Raw genomic sequence first — 23,056 nt, 5'->3', positions numbered from 1 at the left:
TTTCATCTTTCATCAGGTCCATCCTCTGCAGGTGAGGGCACTCACCAGCACCTGCATCCACTGATCCTACTGTTCCTTCCATGTCTGTTTCAACCTCAGCGGATGTGGCAGGTAAGTTAATAGCACAGCAGCCTTTGTATTTGATCAGTTTACTGTAGAATATCCTAAGATTAATATTTCTAACTATAATTATTAATGTAATACTGTTTATCTTAAGTTATTTTATTTGTAGTTGATTGTTCTGCACTTTTGCATGTTGCTAATTTTTTTAACCAAAAGCAATTCAAGTGGTTAACTTGTTTACAGTAAATGCATTGTCTGCTGGTTTATTTTGCTACTTGTCATTACACCACATTAAGTATGCCACTTAGTACTGTAAGACTTCGAATATTCAAAGTGCAAATTAACACCTGACCACTCTTGTGGGTTTGCTACTGTTACCATTAAAAACCGTAGAAGGGTAAAAACATGCCAGGCAGACATTGGTATGATGTAAGCAACACAGCTACAACTAATAAAATTGATAATGGGTGTGTTAGATTTATAGTGTGTGAATAATCAAGCATTGACAATAGTCAATCGTATTGGCGGCACCGAGGGGCCCCCAAATCAAATTCTGCTTAGGGCCCCATAAAGGCTTGGGCCGGTCTGAAAAAGACCATATAACAGCTTAAGCCCCCCCCCAACAACTGTATCTAATCTAATTAAAAAGCCTAGAAGACTACATTTTCATGTCAATAAAAGCCATTTATTAACTTTGTCATATATAATATAGCAATAATTTTGACACTTGACAAGAAATACACAACAAAGCCACAGCGCTGGTCGAAATAATGCATGAATGGATTATTGATCTCTCCATCTAATATATTTCCTTTCACTCCATCCTTATTTTCCTCCTTTACATTATTTCTCTCCACTCCATCATTGCATTCGTGGGGACCCTGATTTGTCTTTGTAATTTGCTTTAAGGCTGTAATTCTAATTGATCTAAAAGTGTAAGTGTATTGCTTTATTTTGTTTCTCAGTAATGAAGGTAGTATACTACCTCCATTACTTCAATCTTATGAGACAAGTCCATTTTATTTGTATAGCACTTTTCACAGCAGCCGTTGTTTCAAAGCAGCTGTAAATTATGCTATAACAGAAAATGAATGAAAATAATGCCAATATTAGTTATCTTTAGAACTATTAGTGGTTAAAATTAGTAAACTAAGTGTGTGCGTATGATTATATACAATGTTTATCAGTTTATTTATTTCAATATATTTTTTAATATGTGGAAAAAGTGTAAAATATAGTTATTTTGGGTCTTATGATCTTGACAATTACGCCATGTTACGCCAATTAAAGACATTAAATTAGTAGTCTGAGTAACCCCTCCCCCATCCCAAATGCCCACCTATGATATCCCTCAGCCCACCCTAGCATAGCTGTCAGAAGTCAGGCCCGCTCGCCTTCATTATTGTGGTAGATTGAGGATGAGCTGGGAGCAGGAATTAAACCAGTCAAACAGACATACTGCCACCTGCTGGACAGAAAACAACTTGTAAGTGGCACCTTCAAGCTTCTCACAAGCCTCTTGTTGAACGGTGATAATTGTGAGATTAACAATCATAAGTGACAAGAGTTTAGATGTTTTGGTGTTTAAGGGTAGTTGATGTATAACATTCAAAGAAAGAAAGAAAGAAAAAAAGTACATATACAGTATATATACATACATACATACATACATACATATATATATATATATATATATATATATATATATATATATATATATATATATATATATATATATATATTTTTTTTTTTTTTTTTTCACATTTTAGAATAACAGTAAAGTCATCAAAACTATGGAATAACATAAATGGAACTATGGGAATTACGACTTACAAGGTAAAGGATATAGTTAGCATTTATACTCACAATGGGAATCTTGTTTGTTTTGTGTAGTTTTAGAGGCCTCATCTAAGGGATGTTGTGGTAACAAACAATTGTGAATTACATTCAAGTTACATAAAAATATATGTACATTTACATAGAAAAAAAAAAATAGGTGATTTAAAAATATGACTCCCTTAATATATTTTGTACTGTATGCCTTATAAAAACTACCATTGTAGCTGTAGTTTCTGCCAAAATACTGTTGTTACTATGATAAAACTGAGACCTCATTCCACCCCCTTACGACATCAGTGTTTTTGGGGGGGATTTACTGTATATATATATATATATATATATATATATATATATACACACTACTGGTCAAAAGTTTTGAAACACTTACTCATTCTTTATTATAATTTTTTTTTTTTTTTTATTTATTTTTTCACATTTTAGAATAATAGTAAAGTCATCAAAACTATGGAATAACATAATTGGAACTATGGGAATTATGTTGTGACTAAACAAAATCCAAAATAAATCAAAACTGTGTTATATTTTAGCATCTTCAAAGTAGTCACCCTTTGCCTAGAATTTGCAGACATGTACTCTTGACATTTTCTCAACCAACTTCTTGAGGTATCACCCTGGGATGCTTTTTAAACAGTATTGAAGGAGTTCCCATCTATGTTGGGCACTTATTGGCTGCTTTTCTTTATTAATATAATGAAATAAATTAATATGGTGGCACAATTATATTTTTGTCTACAAAACTAATTTCAAACATTTAAGCATACGCCTTCAGATCAAAAGATTTTTAAGATCATGAGAAACATTTCAGTCAAGTGTTTCAATACTTTTGACCGGTAGTGTGTGTGTGTGTATACAGTATATATATATCACATGCAGTCTCTCAGTTCAATTCCTGTGAGATCTTAAAAACTGCAGGTATAGACTAATAATTATATAATAATTTGAAAAATTTTGTTTGTTTAACATATTTTATTAATAAGATAATTAAGAAGAGATTAATAAGAGGAATAATAATTGTATTCTGAGGTCAGAGTTTTTTTTTTTTAAATAAACTGTAACATTATTTATTGAAAAAAATATTATATTGACAAAATAGTAATACATATGTTTGATTTTTAAATAAAAAATGTTATTTATGTGAAAAGTTTAATTACTGTATTACCATTATTGTGATTTATTTGTTTTTAGATATAAATTACAGATCTTGAGTGTTTTTATTTTTCAATAAATAAATAAATCTAGACTAAATCTAACAAACTTTAGTGAAGTTTATGCTTTAATTGTAATTTTTCTTAAGCAGTATTTTTGTCCAGTAAAAATATATAAATAAATAATAATAAATAAAAAAAAGTAGAAACAAGATACAGAAACAAAAATTAACATGATGTGCAAAATAGTCTTGTCTTCAGAGAATTTATCTTGAATTACGTTTACTTATATTATTGGCATTATTTATTGTTCTAAGCAAACATCTAACAAAATTTAGAGAGGTTTATGCTTAAAAAATACACTTGGAAAAAAATTCTGAACCATTTTCTTATGCAGCGTTATTGTTATACATATAATAAATCTTGTTTTCAGAGAAAATAACATAAAACACTTTGGCTATATGAAGAATAGCATATCAGACTGCAGGACATGTCCTGATAAGAACTATGTATGTGGAACTATTTTATTTATAGTATGTTTTGAAAAGAAGTGATCATGATAATAGGCCTATATTTTATTTTTATATTTTAGCTTTGTATAATATTATCTTTCACTGTAAATGCTGTTTTCCATTTCAATGGGTTTCCTTAACCAGCTCTGTGTGATTTAATTAATATTTCTCTAATGTTTACTCTCTATCTTAGTCCAATAGTCATGCTGCTATGAGGATCTTTCTCATGCTTGGCATGTATATACATATTATCTGCTTTTTTGGGGAGAAGAAGGATGCAATATTTAACTTACTGCAAAAACACCCATTATAACAAAATCAATGCTTTTAATCTTGACCACCTTTAGCAAACATTTCCTTCTTGAATCTGTACTCAAGAGAATTACAATGCAGCAAGATTTTCTCCTGGGCTTTATTTATTCCCTCAAGTTCACTGGAAATAAATGCAGAAAGTAGGAGGGCATTTTCAAACAGGAGTTAAAAGATGTCGAGAAGGAAATGTGCATACATTCAAAAGCCTTCCACATATTCTTTTTTTGGACTTGAGTTCTTTGAAAGTCCATTTCAAAAGGTATTTGCTATTATGTGTGATTTAGATCTGACAGATCAAATTGCCATGTTCCTGAAATCAAATCCTACTGTTCACAGAGCCAAACCAGGAACAATGTCAAAGAGATCTGCCCATATACCTTCAAATAACAAAGCATTGCCAAATACCAGAATTCCCACATTAATCGCTAGCATTTCTCCTCAGTTGTCTAATGAGAGCAATAAAAAAACCTTTGTTAGTTTTAGTGTTCCATAACTCCTGATTTGTTCATGTGAATATAGTCAATGTTTAATCTCTACAGTATTTCCTCATGTTATTCAAATCAGTGAAGCTTGTTTCAGCATAAAAGGGCTGCATGAAGGTTTTCTGGTATCTTGATGCATTTGGTCACCCATGAGCAGATGGTTTATGAGACAACATGGCTCTACAAGAGACAACACTTTTAGGAATAATGATTGTATTCTCAGGTTAGCCCATTTGATTTCTTTTTCAAATTTCTTTTTAACATTTTATTTATTTAAATAATTTATTTTAAAGACTAATTATTAATCAATTTAACTGATTTTTAAATTAAATTAAATTATTTAAAATGTCTTATGTGAAAGCTTTTATTATTGCCATTATTGTTTTATTTATTTTTAGATATAAATGTTACAGATCCTGAGGGTTTGATTGCCCTCAGCATAAAACATTTTTTTGTCCAGTGAAAGATACATTTATTTAATAAGCAAAACTGTCTTGTTTTTAGAGAATATATCTTGGATTGCATTTTTTTTTTTTACCGCATTGGCTAATTGTTTTATTATTATTATTATTTTAAAAATTTTCTAAGCAAATGTAACAAATTTTTGTGGTATTTATGCAATGATTTTTAACATTTCCATTATTGTGTTTTATTTTTATATATGTAACATTATATATATATATATATATATATATATATATATATATATATATATATATATATATATATATATATATATATAAATGAAAAAAAAAACTAAAAAAAAAAAAAATCTTAAACAAGTATTTTTGTACAGTAATAATATATATAAACATTCTTGAAACAAGATAAATTGAATTTATAAGGAAATTGTCTTGTTTTCAGAAAATAAATCTTGAATCACATTTATTTTCCTAACAGCTTTGACAAGTTTTTTATTGTTCTAAGCAGAAATCTAAAAGAATATATTAATAATTTTTTGTTGTTAATGCTTAAAAATTGCCAGTCGAGTAAGAAAAAATAAACTTATCTTACTATCTTAGCATCTTATTAAGATATATTCTCTAAAAACAAGAGTTATCTTACACAACTTTGCTTCTTAAGTTATTTTAACTTGTTTTAAAGATGTTTGGATATATTACTGAAAAACAAGTAGAATATACAGAGTAGAAAATTATTTTTGAAATAGATTTTGAAAAGAGTTATTTTGCAGATGTACAGTATGTTAGTGCAAAAGTTTGAATGAATTTGAAACTGTTTCTCACTTTTATTTGCAGGCTATATCAACTCTGTGTTTACCGCTCAAAGTAAGAAAGTCTTGTATTTTATCTACTTTCCAATTAAATACAGTATTTGTATATTGTTGAGCAATGAGATTTTGTCTTGTAGGTTGTTGTTGTTTGGTCTTGTGACGAACCAGTGACAAAAACTCTAAAATGGTCTGTCACTTTTCTGGTCTTTGTTTTTTTCAGATGTTTGTAAGACGTATGGCAGTGGCATCTTTGAGACGTTCAGCAACACTGCATTTCATCTGAAGTCCACTTGTCCTGTAACACTCACACGCTTCACACATGCAGGAGTGGACTGTCACATCATCATTCAGCGTGGGCCGAATGGCCTAATGGATAGAGTGGAGATCATTGTGAATAAAGTCATCACTTTCATTCACAACAACACACTGACTGTGGAAGGCAGTAGGTAAGAATTTCCGTGCTGAGCACTTCTGATGTTTCTTATACTTCTGCTGAGCTCATGATATTGTCTATCCCCTAAACCTAACCCACACAGAAACCTTTCTACAGTTTCATTTTTTCACCAAGACATTATTTAGTGCTTATAAACTGACTTCAAGTTTTAATATCCTTGTGGAAACATTTGGTCCCCAAACTGTAGACAAAACCTGACCCACACTCATACAATTATTAAAATGTATTTCCATTGACAAAAAAAGCAGTGTTATAAAGAATATATTTCTAATCATAAGTATCACATAAGTAAGGCAGGGAGGGAATTTATTTTTCTGAAATAGTTTTGCGTTCACTCACAAAAATGTTTGTGTTCCTGTGCAATAGTTCACATTCACCCGCAATACGTTTTGCATTCCCTCTGAATTATTTTTGGTTCCCTCACAAAAACTTTATCTACAGTATGCCTTATGGAAATTAACTATGTTATTACTATAGTAAAACAAACTTTTTTTGGCTGAATAAATATGATTTTAATGATCATAGTTTTATTTTTCTTGTATTATTATAATGGTTTTACCATGAATATCATGGTTATTTAAAAAACTGTAGTAATACCAGTACATTTTATGGTTACTGTGGGTTTAAATAATTACCATAGTTCAACTATAGCTACTGTATTGAAACCATTGTTGATTTTTGTCAGCGATGGATAAAGTTATTGCGAGGGAACCCAAAATAATTGTGAAGAGCACAAAACAATTTAGAGGGCATGCAAACCGTATTGCAAGGGATCCCTAAATAATTCAGAGGGAATGCAAAACTTATTGTGAGTGAACACAAAACTATTGCAAAGGAACAGCAACTATTGCGGGGAAATACAAAACTCTCGAGGGAACGCAAAATTTATTGTGAGAGCGCAAACTACTGCAAAGGGAACACAAAGCTCTTAAAAGGGAACGCAAACTTTTGCAAGGGAACGCAAAATTATGGTGAGGGAACAGAAACTATTGGGAAGAAATACAAAACTATCATAAGGGAACATAAACTATTGCTAAAGAATGCAAACTATTGGAAAGGGAATGCAAAGCTATTGCGAGGGAACACAAACTTTTGCGAGGGAGCAGAACTTGTTGTGAAGGTACACAACACTATTGTGAGGGATTGGCAATTATTGCGAGGAAATGCAAAACTGTTATGAGGGAACGCAAACTATTGCAAAGGGAACGCAAAGCTCTTAAAAGGGAACGCAAACTTATTGTGAGGTAATGTCAAACTTATCGTAAGGGAACGTAAACTATTGCTAAGGAATGCAAACTATTGGAAACAGAATGCAAAGCTATTGTGAGGGAACACAAAGTTATTGCGAGGAAATGCAAAACTATTGCAAGGGAACACAGAACTTTTTGAGAAGGTACACAAAACTATTGTGAGGGAACTGCAACTATTGTGAGGAAATGCAAAACTATCATGAACGCAAAGCTTACTGTGAGGGAACGCGAAGCATATTGTGAGAGAGCACAAACTACTGTAAAGGGAATGCAAAGCTCTTAAAAGGGAATGCAAATGAATTGTGAGGGAGTGCAAATTATTGCGAGGGAACTCAAACTTATAATGAGGGAATACAAAACAATTTTGAAGAAACGCAAAACTAAGTTGCTTCTTACCATTCTTATGCATTCTAAGGAGGAAATGTTAGCTATGCTTTTCAAAGTTTAACATAGCATATCACTCCATGACCTACACTTTGGGCACATTTGACACAAAATCAGTGTTTCGGAATTGGGATTATACCAGACTATAAAAAACAATTTAAACAAACCACCTATTTCCTGTAGGAAACCATTTGAGGCATGTCAGTAAAGACATTTAAGAGAAATATTAACTAAACCTCAAGAGTAGCTTAAGAAATATTTCTTGATAAAGCTGTTATGTAACTGATTGGTAAAATCTTTTTACAGAATTTCACTTCCTTACGACCACACCTATCAACATGTGTTTCATTATGGAATCTATACCAAGCTCAGAAGCAAATTATTGCCATTGTCTGTCACCTGGTACAATGTTTCTGATGGTGTCAGTTTGGTCAGGGTGAGTTGCCATTGAACAAAAGGAACAATCCTAAAGATACCTTAAGAAAGCACTTTTGTGTCACTAGACACCAGATTTAGCCTATGTTACACTTTTGATTTGTTGATTTAACCAACAAATCAAAGTATGTGGTTGTTAGTTTATTGTCAACCTATAAGCCAGCATTGGCTGCACTATAATTTTTATGTAATCCTTGCATGTTTCTTATAGGTGCAAATGGATCAGGATTTAGTGGAGGGTATGAGTGGACTTTGTGGGCACCAAAATAGCTCAGGTTAGTATTAAAGGTATAGTTTACTCAAAAATGAAAATCAGGTTTGGAATGACAAAGTAAATGATGTAAATGATGACAGAATTCAACAAACAAACTTTCAAGCTTTATGACATATACTTATTTGGTATAGTGGTGTCATTTGTTCAAAAGTGTGTTATACGTCTTTTTTTTTTTTAGAAACCATGCAGCAGTTGATATTCGACAACGTTGTCTCTGATGGGAAATGTCTGACTCAAGATTCTGTAGATCAGTCAAACGAAGTGAGTTTTCGCACATCTGAACAAATATAATTTTCTCTGAAGTAACATTTCATAGAGAAGCCTGCATATATAATCCATTAAATACTGATATCCATAATTCATTATGATGCATTTTAGTGCTGCGATCACATCGTGTTGGGATTACTGTAATTACGAGATGGCAACTCAGAGATTCTACTCTCATTTTTACCCTTTACACCCTGTCAGGGTTTATTTTGCAATAATGACCGGTGGATTGTATATTATTCCTTACTTTCCATAGGCATATGCCCTATAACCAGTTTTGTATTCAAGTAAATAATTGTGAGCACATTTAAACATAAAAATAATTAGAAACCTTTTCATGGTTACCTTGAAATGATATACTGCATTAAAACTACTCAACACCATGATTCAAATAAATAAATATTTATGAAAAGACATTCAACTGTTGTATGTGCGTCTGCTAATGTTTGTGGATGTGTGCTGATGTTTTTTTTTTTTTTTTTAGATTTGCAGAGAAGTCATGTCCCATGCCCGTGACTGCCTCGGTAATAAATATTCAAAGTACAAGAAACTGTGTCATAAAAATATGCATGGCATCAGGCATCGAGAAGCAAACTGCTCCTTTTTTAAAGAGCTCTCAATGATGTGCGGCAGCTCCAGTCCACTGTGGACAGTGTGGCGGTCAAAAAGCAACTGCTGTAAGTGCCATTTTTACAAATTAATAATGACAAATGTTATTATTATTTTTTATACCATGTTTGAAATACTAAGAGTTCATGTTGTTTGCAGCCCAGCCTAAATGTCCTGGAGACCTGCAATATATAGAGTTGGGACATGCATTCCCCCCGACCTGCACCAACCCACAGCCTTTCCCAGAAATAACCAGCACCTGCCTGCCTGCTCAGGGTTGGTCATTCATTAAACTGAAAACAAAGATTTAAAGGGAAATGTGTTTTTCCAGATGTTTGGTTTGTTTGTTTTGTTTTGCTTTGTTTTGCTTATTGCTTTTTTTTAATTTATTTTTTTGCCTTTCTTTGTTTTGTTTTTGTTTTGCCTTGATATGTTTTGCCTTGTTTGTGTTTTTGTTTCATTTTGTTTTTGTTTTGCCTTGTTTTGTTTGTGTTTGAGTTTTTGTTTTGCTTTGTTTTGTGTTTTGATTTGCCTTTTTGTTTTGTATTTTGTTTTGTGTTTTTGTTTTGCTTTGTTTTGTGTTTGATTTTGTCTTTTTTGTTTTGCTTTGTTTTGTGTTTTGCTTTGTTTTGTTTTGTGTTTTTGTTTTGCTTTGTGTTAGGTTTTGGCTTTTTTGTTTTTCTTTGTTTTGTTTTTGTGTTTGTTTGTTTGTTTTTTGCCTTGCCTTGACATGCCTTTTGTTTTGTTTTGTGTTTCGTTTTTGTTTTGCCTTGTTTTGTTAATACTTGTGATTAGGGATTGATCCATCACCCTAAGTATTACATTTTGGCCTGTAGCTTGTCCATTATAATATGTGTCAGACATAATTAATATTCAGATTTTGAGACTTATTGAGAAGTGTAATATTGCTTTTCGAAAGAATTAAACCTTTCGTCTGTTGTATGGTAAAATGGCCAAAAACCCAAAAGGTATATTAAAGAAGCTACCCAAGACATATCTAAAGATCACAATATCATAGAGACTTGGGGGTGGGCTCTTTTCACTTGGGCTAATAAGCAACCAACCAGTACACCCTACCCTTGTATTAAATGTAAAAATCTTTTGGTTTATTTTTACTTTATAGTCTCTCACATTTTCATGAAAAAACAAATATTTGACGTTGGCTCTAAAAATAAACAAGACTTTGAAATGACTCTTTGGAAAATATGATTTGCTTTGAACTAAACCCATAACTAAGGAATTAGTAGTAGTGCAATATTATTTATCATACTTCATCATTTAAACACTTTTTTAGAGTTTTTGTTTCTTCTTTTTTTCTCATAAGCAAAGAGTATTATGCTATGCAGGTATTTTATGCTACATAGTATGTCTTATGACATTGTGAATATCATTTAATTTCTAATATTATCTTTTATATTCTCAGGGAAGGTCCTGAATGATCGTATTGATGGTTACCATTCCATACATGAGGAGGACTGTCCATGTGTGCATGCAAGGATAACATATTTACCAGGGCAGAAACGCAGAACAAAGTGCCAGACCTGGTGAGAACCGAAATCTTTGTCAGCCCTAATTCTAGAGATTCTTGACAACAAGATTATGTATTATTATATAACTCAAGGAGTTCTAGTTAGCTAACTTTATAATTTCATCATTTTAAATGACTAGTTAAGGTGCATTTATTCTAAATATCTGATTGTAAATTTATAAATGAATGCCCTGCCTCACTGCACCGATTTGTAGACAATAATTATAGGTTTGAGAAATTATTTTAGTTTTTGAATGTAATCGAGTTTTACATAAAAAAAAATTAAAAAAAAGAAAAAAAGATTTGAAAACTGCTTGTGAACTTTTTGTTGTCTTTTCTCTCTAGTACCTGCATCAGAGGCAAATGGTCATGCTCTGCAAACACATGTCCACCCAAGTGTATTATAGAGGGCCAGTTCATCACTACATTTGATGGCAAACAGTATTCTCTACCTGACAGATGCACCTATGTGGCTGCAAGGGTAAACTAAATGGTTTTTATGCAAGGATTTGATTTCAAATGGGACATTATGTGATTTTTATTTACAGTATATATGAAAATATCTAATATTCTGTCATGTCATACAGGGGCTTAACTGGACATTGAACATCCAGTTTTCTGGGCAAGCTGTTAACATTGAAAAGACATATCTTAATATAAACCAGGTTAGTCTTTGTTATTTGTTATTTTATTATTCACTTGTGGTATATTTGTGCACCTCTTGAATGTTTTCTATAGCACTACTAATACTGTCTTTATTCCAGGAAAGATATACCTTCTCTGCAAACAGTGTACAGCTGAACAATATAGATATCAGTGATCTGTCACAGACTGGTAGGTTCTTGATAAAAAATATTCATAATAGTGTTACAACATTGGTTTTCTCCTTTATGCATGTTATTGGGTTTTGTTTCAGAGTCCACCACAGTATTTTGGCAGTCTTCAATGTTCATTCAAGTTCAGACTTCATTTGGCCTTAAAATGCAAGTTCAGGTTTCTCCAGAAATTCAAATATATTTGAATTTGCCACCAGACCAAACAACCAAAGGTACAGACAAACACAATATGAGTGAATGTCATGAAAACATGCAAAATATAAAATTATGCCTATTTTTAGGACCTTATTTATTTATTTATTTATTTATTTTGAGACATTATTTTAATGATAATTAAACACATTTTGAAATTGTCATTGCCATAATGTGCTTTACTTTTGAGTATTATTGTACATTTTATTATACTCAATGATCATTCTTATCAGATTATCTATACTGCAATGCAGTAAACTGTAAATACTGTACTACATTTGTTTTTTTTTTTATCAATCAGCAGTACTTCCATGGTGTATACTTTATAATTGAAATAATATATAATGTTTTTCCCATATAATAATAATAATAAAAAATAATAATAAATGGGATGATTATTAATTAATTAATTAATTTATGCTTTGCCATTATGATAATCAGAAGTAATTTTAAGCAATATTAAGACAATTTTAAGAAAATATAAAATGTAATTTTTTTATATAAATATGATAAGAATATATATATATATATATGTAATTTTTTCCTGATAAAATATGATTTAGATATGTTAAATTCTTAAAAGGCTTCTTGCGATTCACCTACATACATACCCAACATAAGCAAACCTAAAGACACTTACAAAATCTAACTGTGTAAGAGGTTCATTTTGAAAGTTGTTATTAATGCAATTGTCTTAATTATAGGACTTTGTGGAACCTTTAATAATGATACCAGTGATGACTTCACCACTTTCAGTGGTATTGTAGAGAGTTCAGTTCAGCTTTTTACCCAGTCCTGGTCAATGGACAGCTGTGCCCCAATACCAACATGCATCAGCACTGACAATGGTAAATATCATGTAGCCTAACAGTTTTGCCATGGGTTACTACTCATTTGTATGTGCATAAATTTGATTCCCCCAATGATACCCATTAATTTAAAGGTATATTGTCCAAAACTGAAAATTCGGTCATCATTTCGTTCCAAACCAATATTACTTTCTTTCTTCTGTGGAACACAAAATAATATGTAGTAATAAGTCCATGCTGGTAAACTTCTCACAAAACGTATCATTTTGTGTTCCGCAGAAGACAGAAAGTCATACAGGTTTGAAAAGAAATCCAATTTTTGGAGGACCATTCCTTTAAGAGGTCCGATTTTTGTCTAATGACGATAATAACTTGTGTTTGTAGAGATATTTGCTGAGGAGAACTGTGACAAACTGAGAGATCTGAATGGAGTGTTTGCTGTGTGTCACGACTTCGTACCTGTTTCGCCGTTTGTCGAGGCATGGATATATACTTTTGTCTACACACATTTGATGCTTTTGAAATTCATTGTTGTGTTCTGATTTTTAATCCATGTTTGATTCTTCTCAGGCTTGTGTACAAAGAACATGTCAGTGCACGTCTGCACTAAAGGAGTGCTTGTGCATCTCTTTTGGCAATTACGCCAAAGCGTGTGCAGCTCAGGGGATCATTGTTGATGACTGGAGAATGACAACAAACTGCCGTGAGTGACAGAAGTTGTGCTGATGACAAACCTTTATACATTGTTCAAATTATACAGTGATATTTGGTCCACTTAGAAGCTTTTAAAGATTTCTGTAGGTAATTTTCAGGCCACAATGTAAATATTAATAACCAGCCTGAGAGACCAGCTAAGGAAGCGATGATAGCTACATGCTAGTTAGTTGCTGGTGGTATTAGGAGTAGAAGCATTCTCATTCTAGAGAGCATTTTATTTGACAAAAATCCATGTAAGATGAGTCATCAATCTTTTGGTCCACTTTCTTGAATAAGAAAGACTTGTGTATATCGTCTTAATGTTAAAAGTGCTAACATTTAGGAGTACAGTAACATAAAGATGGATTCAAAGCAAACAGAAATGTTCTAAAAGCCACAAAACCCACACTTTGATTTCATAGGATCTTAAGACTTAAGTTTTTTGCAAAATGTTAAAGCACTTGGTCATGGTTTTGTCGGTGTATTTGCTGTCCATTGTGCGCTCATTAAATAACTTGTAACCAAAACGAAACATCATTTAAAACACTGTTGAAAAGTTTTGGTAGTAATTCTAAGACCGCCCAAACATTTAGTTTTGATTCAAGCTGTCTTTAAATGACAGGACACAAACATCTAACACACTATCATTTTGATTTTCAGTTCATTCGTGCCAAGGAAACCTGCGGTTTGGCTACACTACTTTGGCGTGCAACCACACCTGCCGTTCTGTCTCGGGCCCTGATCCCACCTGTGAGGTGGTGGATGACCCTGTGGAGGGGTGTAGCTGTATATCAGGCACTTACCTGAACAACCAACACAGCTGTAGCCCTCATGCATTTTGCAACTGTCACCACCCAGGCGGCGTCGTCCCTCCAGGTCCAGTGGTCATCGGTAGACGCCAATGGTAAGGATCATAAATGTGAGAGAAAGTGTTCAGTTGTGTACACTTTTTATGCTGAGCCTATGTTCCATGAATATCCATCATGAGCATCATTCATAAAGGGTTTCTCAGCTGGTAGAATATGGTGCTAGTAATGTCAAGGTTATGGGATTGATTCACAGGGAACACATATGCTGATAAAATGTTTCCCTTGAATGCACTGTAAGTACTGTATATGTGCTGAATGTAGAAATAAGAGCCTTAAGTTTATGTGTATATTGTCAATATGCAATGCATAAATATACATTTCCTTGTCTTCCAGCATGTGTGAAAATGGACAACTTCGATGTGTCGATGTTTGTGGTAAATTAAATCACCTGTTTTTTTTTTTAAATAATGTTGCATAAAAATTTGGGGGCCGCAATTCACTGCCAGTTCTATAACTGCTATTACCATCAGCGGTAAATGCAATTTTATAATATTTATTATATTGTTTTATCATTTAAAAAATTAACGCAATTAATCATAATAAGGAAATTTTCCACCAAGCTTGCTGTACAGTACCACCTTCATCTTTTTTACGAGTCCCAGTCAGCAGGGGGCAGTAAACATAAATTCAGCTGTACTGGCAACAAACCACACTCACTGACAGCAGACAGCACAAGACGAGGACGTGTTCTTGCGCTCAAACACGGCTGGATCCAGGGGTCTCGAAAACGAAAGCGTCCGTCTGACATGTGTACATAGACGCATTCTTAAAAAAGCCCTTATAATAAGTCTACCTTGGACAGATTGACAAATTCAACTGCAAAATTAAGGTCTTATGTTCAATGAAATGAAAATAAACAAAAAAGGCCAAGTCTTCTAAAGCCACTTTTTGTATTGCCTTATCGAAGCTTTACTCATGTGCCACAATAAAGCAATGTATTTTAATTATCTGAATTATTATATTCATTATATACTATATTTATAGTTATTTAAATCTAATTATTTTTAATTATTTAATCATTATTTGGAGAATTATTTTTATGTGGGGGCCTTTCTCGACTTTTTCGACAAATATTGTTACCTGTGATTAATTGCAATTATTTGATTAATTAATCGGTTTATCATGTAATTTACTTTATACATCGAAATTTGAATCGATTGACAGCTTTAAATATAATATAATAAAATATCCATATATACTAGCACTCAGAACCATCCTGCAAGCTGAGGAATTGCTCCATGCAAATTACGTTCAGTATTAATTTTTGGGCTCACGTTGTCATCTAATTTCATGAACCAGGTGCTAAAACAATGCATACAGCATGTGCAAATAAACAATGCTATCATTGGGCGAAATAAGTTCTCAGTGAATTTCCCTCTTCATGTTGAAACTTGAGTTAATATAATATCAATATCAAGTAGTAATCTTACAATTTGATTTTTGTAAATTCCAAGATTCAATATCCAACATTTACAGTACATTCTACTATGCTTCTTTTGTAGATTGTCCAGTGGGAAAGATTTGTATGGATTGCTCGCAAATACCTGTAAACACAGCTTATAGGACATGTGAAAGCTTGACCAAGCCACTTGTAAGCATTTTTCTAAAATGTGGAAATAAGCATTATATCTTGCCATTCGCAAGAGTATTCATTTTCTGCAAGAGTCTTTGAGTGAAAATGCTGATCTTTATCCACAGAGGGAAGACAACAACTGTATCAGTGGCTGTTATTGTCCAGAAGGCCTTTTTGAGGATCATAATGGTGGTTGTGTGACTCATGATAACTGCACCTGTCAATTCAGCGGGAGGGTGTATTTAACTGGACAGAGTGTGGAGACAAACTGTAAAATATGGTAAGAGTCCTGTCTTCTAGAATCCTCACTTTAGCTCACATATGTTCAGTGTTGGGTGTAATCTGATTACAAAGTAATTAGTTACTGTAATATAATTAATTTTAGTCAAAATGTAGTTTAATGCATTCATTTAAATTCTTGTAGTTCTTGTAACTGAAATTCTCTGTCATTAATTGGTACATTAATTGGGTTACACATATTTCTAAGTAATATGTTTTCTGTCACATACATCTAAAACATGAATTATATTCATATGTATGTCTGCATTTCTGTGACAGCTAAAGGGTGTCAGTAGACATTATTATATAGACATAATTTTGAATTTGTTGAGCAGAAAAACACTTGTCTGTGAAAAGTGTTTAAGAAAGTGTCTTAAAAGCAAGTTAATTAATAATGTGATTACTTTTTCAGTTAAGTAATCAGTTAAGAAATCTAATTAAAATATAGAGAAGTAATTAATAATCTGCAATGAACTACTTTTTTGAGTAATTTATCCAATACTGCATATTTAATTTTATAATTCACTCTGCCCTCATGGTGTTCCAAATCTGTATGATTTTCTTGCTTCTGTGGAACCCAAAAGGAGATATTTTGCTTTGTATGAGTAAAGGCTAAAATTTTATCTTCCTCTCCGTCGTAGCTCTGTACACATTCAAACTTGGAAACTGAAGATGCACACACCTGATTTGACATCAAGGATGCCCCTTCTGCTTGTGTGATATTGCTTAAATGGTCGCAAGCGTAAATACTGCAAGATTTGAGCGTTGAGATATTTGGATTAAAAAAAGAGAAGATTTTATCCCTTGAGATATCCTGACCAATTAAAATGACAGGAAGACCCAAGTCATTTCACAGTTTTCACATCAGTTCAAAGGCCATCATACTCCACATATTTTTACATTAACATCTATATAGAAGACCATGCAAACATGACTGATTTAAATGACCATCTGATTTTGTGTTTCACAGCACCTGTAGAGGAGGTGAGTGGTCTTGTATCGATGAAGCATGTTCTGGAGCCTGTGAGGTGTTTGGAAATGGGCAGTACCGCACTTTTGATTCCAAATGGTACCGATTCGATGGGCACTGCCAGTACACCCTAGTGAAGGTGAGTGGTTGCTGCATGAGAAATCATCTTAAAAACTTAACAGAATGATTCTGCAGTTGCAAACAATAAGCCATACTTTATTTTTTTTTATCAACCTCTACCTTTTCTCTCTGTATAAGGATGCTGCTTCTGGTGGACATGGCCAATTTGCAATCAAAACTGAGAGTGTTCCTTGCTGTGACGAGTCTTTGACGTGTTCCCGCGCCATATCAGTGGAGCTACTGGTACCTGATCACCTCTGTATAATTGTTGTTGTTGGATGTTGTAAAAAGATGGACTTTAAAATTTAAAAGTAATTAAAAGTAATCACGCTTGGATTAATATTGTTATCTTAAATTCATACATTAAATGTGGTTTAAAAATCCAAATACTTTGAGGCCACTGTATATAAAAGTACCATGATATTTTCATCTAATACTAAAACTTTACCACCCACGGTACTACCACAGTACTTTTTTGCAAGGGTAGAAAATTAGATTAATATTCAAAGTCTCTGCAGCATTTGATTATAATGTAAAAAGTACTGAAGTGATTCATGTTTAGTTTAATCATATTCTTAAATAATCTGCTGCTAAAAGTGCAGTTGTTTGATTGGTGAAAAGTTTATTACTTATAATGATGCATTATGCTTCAGTAGTGTTGAAACTGTAAATGGGTCATTCCATGTCAAACCTATAGCTTCATACCATGTGACCCAGATTTGGTTTCTGACCATTAAAAATGTTTTTGTTTTTCATGGAGCCACACTGAGAGCCCCATATCTATGAGATTTAACCAAAAGGAAAGTTTGTTCTGAACCAGAATCTAAAAGGTTATTAAGATATATTAAATACTTCTAGAGCTATAGGCACTCCAACTTGGGGAAAAAAATCGAAACAAAACTGTATTTTTTGTTGTTGTTGTTTTTTCAATTTTTGGACTTACACCATTGCCATGTAATACAACAGGGGGTGCTGAAGTCAACTGGTTTTAGTAATAAACCTACTTATCTCTGAGTAAATGTAAAATAATAATGCTGCCATTATTTTTTTTTTCACATCTTGTTTTGCTCAAAATCATAGGTGAATATGATCATTTTGACCCCCTCTCGAATATTTATCCATCCATTTATTGTTTTGGCTTTCATCATTTATTTTTATGTTTCTTATGAAAAAAGTATTAACAATGTCAATATTTTCAGCCAGGGAAGTTTCAGAAATTTGGTTGATTTGGTACTGAATAACACAAATGGCTGCTCAATGTTTAATAGGGTGAGGTGATTCTGATCTTAAGCGATATGAAGGTGAGTGAGAGACCCCAGGCAGGGATTACCAAGGTGTTGCAGGCAGAGCCTCTGTACTTCATCAACACTGTGGGTCTCTACATCATCATCTCAGTACCAGGACTAGGCATCACTGTAATCTGGGACAAACACACGAGAGTCACCATCCAGCTGGAGTCTCGTTGGAGAGTAAGGAGTCACATTCCATTTCTTGCTTTGCCTAAGATTCATTTACAATCTTAAGTGTGATGGTAGACTTGGCATGACAAATATTTTCGGTAAATATTTTGGAGTCGTGTATGACTAAAAGAGCCAATATACTGTACTTCTAGCTAAATTGAAGAAAGGAGTGTGACATAATTTCAAAACAATATCTGGCCAAAAAAAAAGTGTCTTTGAGTTCACTGTTGTGGTAGAAATGCTCCTCTAAATGCTGGCCCAGTCCCAGTTCTTATCAACCTATAATTTCTCTCTGATTGCATGGGTAGGTTAGGGATAAAGTTAGGTTTAGGGTTAGGATTCTTATTGAGACATAATTTCTCTCAGATTTTAGGGGTAGGATGGGGTTAAGGTCAGGGTCAGGGTGTAGGTTAGGGTTGGGTTATGGCTATAATTTTTGGAGAGGAATCTTGTTACAAGACCAACAAAAGTTGTTGTTTCAGAAACATATCCAACTTGGGTAAATCACATTATGCTTTATATGATAATGTGAGTGGAAACAATATGCTGATGTTTTCTCTCAACTGTTGAACCTTAGGGTAGAGTGTTGGGTCTTTGCGGGAACTTTGATGGAAAGGTGACAAACGACCTTCTGACTAGCAGCTCCTCAGAAGTTTTCAGTGCGCGGGACTTTGGGAACAGTTGGAAGACGGCAGCTCCGCCTTGCTCGGATGTGATGGATGAAATATTTCCCTGTGAACGCCACTCCTACTGTGCAGCCTGGGCCCAGCGACGCTGCATGATCCTGAGATCGGACACCTTCCTAGATTGCCACCTGAAGGTACCTTCCAGTTCTTTCATTTAACAAAATTAATGGTGCACTGTAGCTTCTGAAGTTTAGTTGCTTGCAGTTGTTCTTGGTTCATTGACTTTAACTAAAAAAAATGCAGTTTCTATATCAACCATTTCTGACCTCTGTGCTCTAGTTCATTGGACTGTTTTCAGGTTTTGAAGTTTTAGGTTTGTTGATGTATGACACATACTCCTAACTGATTTTCTGAGTGAGAAAATATGGAAGGATTTGCATTAATCACAGGGCTGGTGCCAGGATGATATAACCGAGGGGGTGTTTTAATTACATGGGAGGGCACAACTATTTATATTTAAACAAATGACTTTGGAACACACTGGTATTGTTTAAATAAGAGGAAGCCCCATAATGAAACTGAATGAAATATTGGCATGGTGACCAGAGACATAATTAGCTTACTATTTAGAATATTTGCAACCTCTTTGATTTGTTGAACATCTTTAGAGGTGTTTAGTTTCTAATTCCTCATGTAATAAAAAGTTGTGTTTACAAGTTACCAAGCTGCTACTATAAGCACGTAAGGAGAGGAACTAGTTACTGGGATTTGCCAAAATTTGCAAGGAATTTATTCTTTTCATGGCATGAAATCTTTGAAAGATTAGTTTAAGCATTTAAAAGCAAGTACACTTTAGTATATCTTGCAAACATGTGATAGCATTTTGGCAAATCCTTGTACCATTTGAATTTTATGGACAAACTGTGGTAATGGCAAGCTTCTTTAATCAACATACTATGTAATTTTTATGATTCATAGGTGGATCCAGAGCCTTATTACCAAGCCTGTGTTTTGGAGTCTTGTTCTTGTGAGTTTGAGGGAAAGTTTCTTGGCTTCTGTACTGCTGTCGCAGCTTACGCAGAGGCTTGCAATGCAAAGGACGTCTGCATCAACTGGAGAACCCCAGATTTGTGTCGTATGTATTATATTCTATTGTAATTTTTGTATTATATTCTGGAAACTCTTAATAAATTTCACAGAATAAGCAATTCCTGGTACAGGCATACTTGAGCCATTGCTGGATTAGTCAAGTGATTATAGTGTTTGTTCATGTCCACAGCGGTGTATTGTGACTATTACAATGAAGAGGGCCAGTGCAGCTGGCATTACGATCCCTGTGGCCAGGTTAAGACCTGCGGCACTAATAACCTCTTTACAGCAAAGCTTGAAGGTAATCAATCTCTCACTCACTGTGAGGGCTGAGGGTGCATTTGGGACAGGGCCTTTGATATTTAATTTGAGTATTGTGGTGTTAAGCAGTACATGAACTTTTTATTCAGGCTGTTATCCAAGATGCCCTGCAAAGGCACCATACTATGATGAGAACACAGCCAAATGCTCCACCTTGGACAACTGCACTTGTCACTTCATGAACAGAGTGTTGACACCTCTTGATGAAGTTTGTACTCCATATCGGTGCTGGTAAGTCATTGTATGGACTTTTTGTATGCTGAAAAAAAAAAAAAAAAAAAAAACATTCTAGATAACAAATGTAAAGAATTTAAATATACATAAACTATTGATTATAATTTATGTTCTTTTCCCTTAGTAAATGCCTTAAGGGAAACATTGTCTGTATTTCATCAACTACAACTACGTCTACCTCCACATTTACAAACATAACGAAGCCTACAACCACAACACAATCAACTACAATGGAGCCTACAACCACAAAACCACCAACTACAATGAAACCCACAACACAAATGCAAACTTCTGGAAAAACAAAACAAACAACTTCAATGGAGCCTACAACCCCAACACCACCAACTACACTGAAACCCACAACCACAACAGAGCCACCAACTTCCCAGAGCACAACACAATCAGATACAGCCACAACAGAACGCACAACCACAACAAAAACAACTACAATGGAGCCTACAACCACAACCCAACCAACCACATTGGAACACACAACCACAACGGAACCACCACCTTCCCAGAGCACAACACTATCAGATACAACTACAGCAGAACATACAACCACAACACAATCACCCACTTCTGGGAGCACAACACAATCAGATTCAACTACAACTGAACACACAACCACAACACAACCACCAACTTCCGAGAGTACAATGCATACAGATACAACGACAACAGAACCCACAAGCATAACAAAAACAATTACAATGGAACCTACAACCACAACACAAACGCAAACTTCTGGAATAACAAAAAAAACAACTTCAGTGGAGCCTACAACCCCAACACCACCAACTACACTGAAACCCACAACCACAACAGAACCGCCAACGTCCCAGAGCACAACACAATCAGATACAGCCACAACCACAACAAAAACAACTACAATGGAGCCTACAACCACAACCCAACTAACCACATTGGAACACACAACCACAACAGAACCGCCACCTTCCCAGAGCACAACACAATCAGATACAACTACAACAGAACATACAACCACAACACAATCACCCACTTCTGGGAGCACAACACAATCAGATTCAACTTCACTGGAATCCACAACCACAACCACAACAAAAACAACTACAATGGAGCCTACAACAACAACACAACCAACTACACTAAAACCCACAACCACAACAGAACAACCAACTTCCCAGAGCACAACACAATCAGATACAGCCACAACGGAACGCACAACTACAACAAAAACAACTACAGTGGAGCCTACAACCACAACCCAACTAACCACATTGGAACACACAACCACAACAGAACCACCACCTTCCCAGAGCACAACACAATCAGATACAACTACAACAGAACATACAACCACAACACAATCACCCACTTCTGGGAGCACAACACAATCAGATTCAACTTCACTGGAATCCACAACCACAACCACAACAAAAACAACTACAATGGAGCCTACAACAACAACACAACCAACTACACTAAAACCCACAACCACAACAGAACAACCAACTTCCCAGAGCACAACACAATCAGATACAGCCACAACGGAACGCACAACTACAACAAAAACAACTACAGTGGAGCCTACAACCACAACCCAACTAACCACATTGGAACACACAACCACAACAGAACCACCACCTTCCCAGAGCACAACACAATCAGATACAACTACAACAGAACATACAACCACAACACAATCACCCACTTCTGGGAGCACAACACAATCAGATTCAACTTCACTGGAATCCACAACCACAACAAAAACAACTACAATGGAGCCTACAACAACAACACAACCAACTACACTAAAACCCACAACCACAACAGAACAACCAACTTCCCAGAGCACAACACAATCAGATACAGCCACAACGGAACGCACAACTACAACAAAAACAACTACAGTGGAGCCTACAACCACAACCCAACTAACCACATTGGAACACACAACCACAACAGAACCACCACCTTCCCAGAGCACAACACAATCAGATACAACTACAACAGAACATACAACCACAACACAATCACCCACTTCTGGGAGCACAACACAATCAGATTCAACTTCACTGGAATCCACAACCACAACAAAAACAACTACAATGGAGCCTAAAACAACAACAACACAACCAACTACACTAAAACCCACAACCACAACAGAACAACCAACTTCCAAGAGCACAAC

The sequence above is a fragment of the Myxocyprinus asiaticus genome, chromosome 47, assembly GCF_019703515.2.
Source record: "Myxocyprinus asiaticus isolate MX2 ecotype Aquarium Trade chromosome 47, UBuf_Myxa_2, whole genome shotgun sequence".
NCBI lineage: Eukaryota > Metazoa > Chordata > Actinopteri > Cypriniformes > Catostomidae > Myxocyprinus > Myxocyprinus asiaticus.
The sequence above is the reverse complement of the archived record's forward strand: the minus strand, read 5'-3'. Positions refer to the sequence as shown.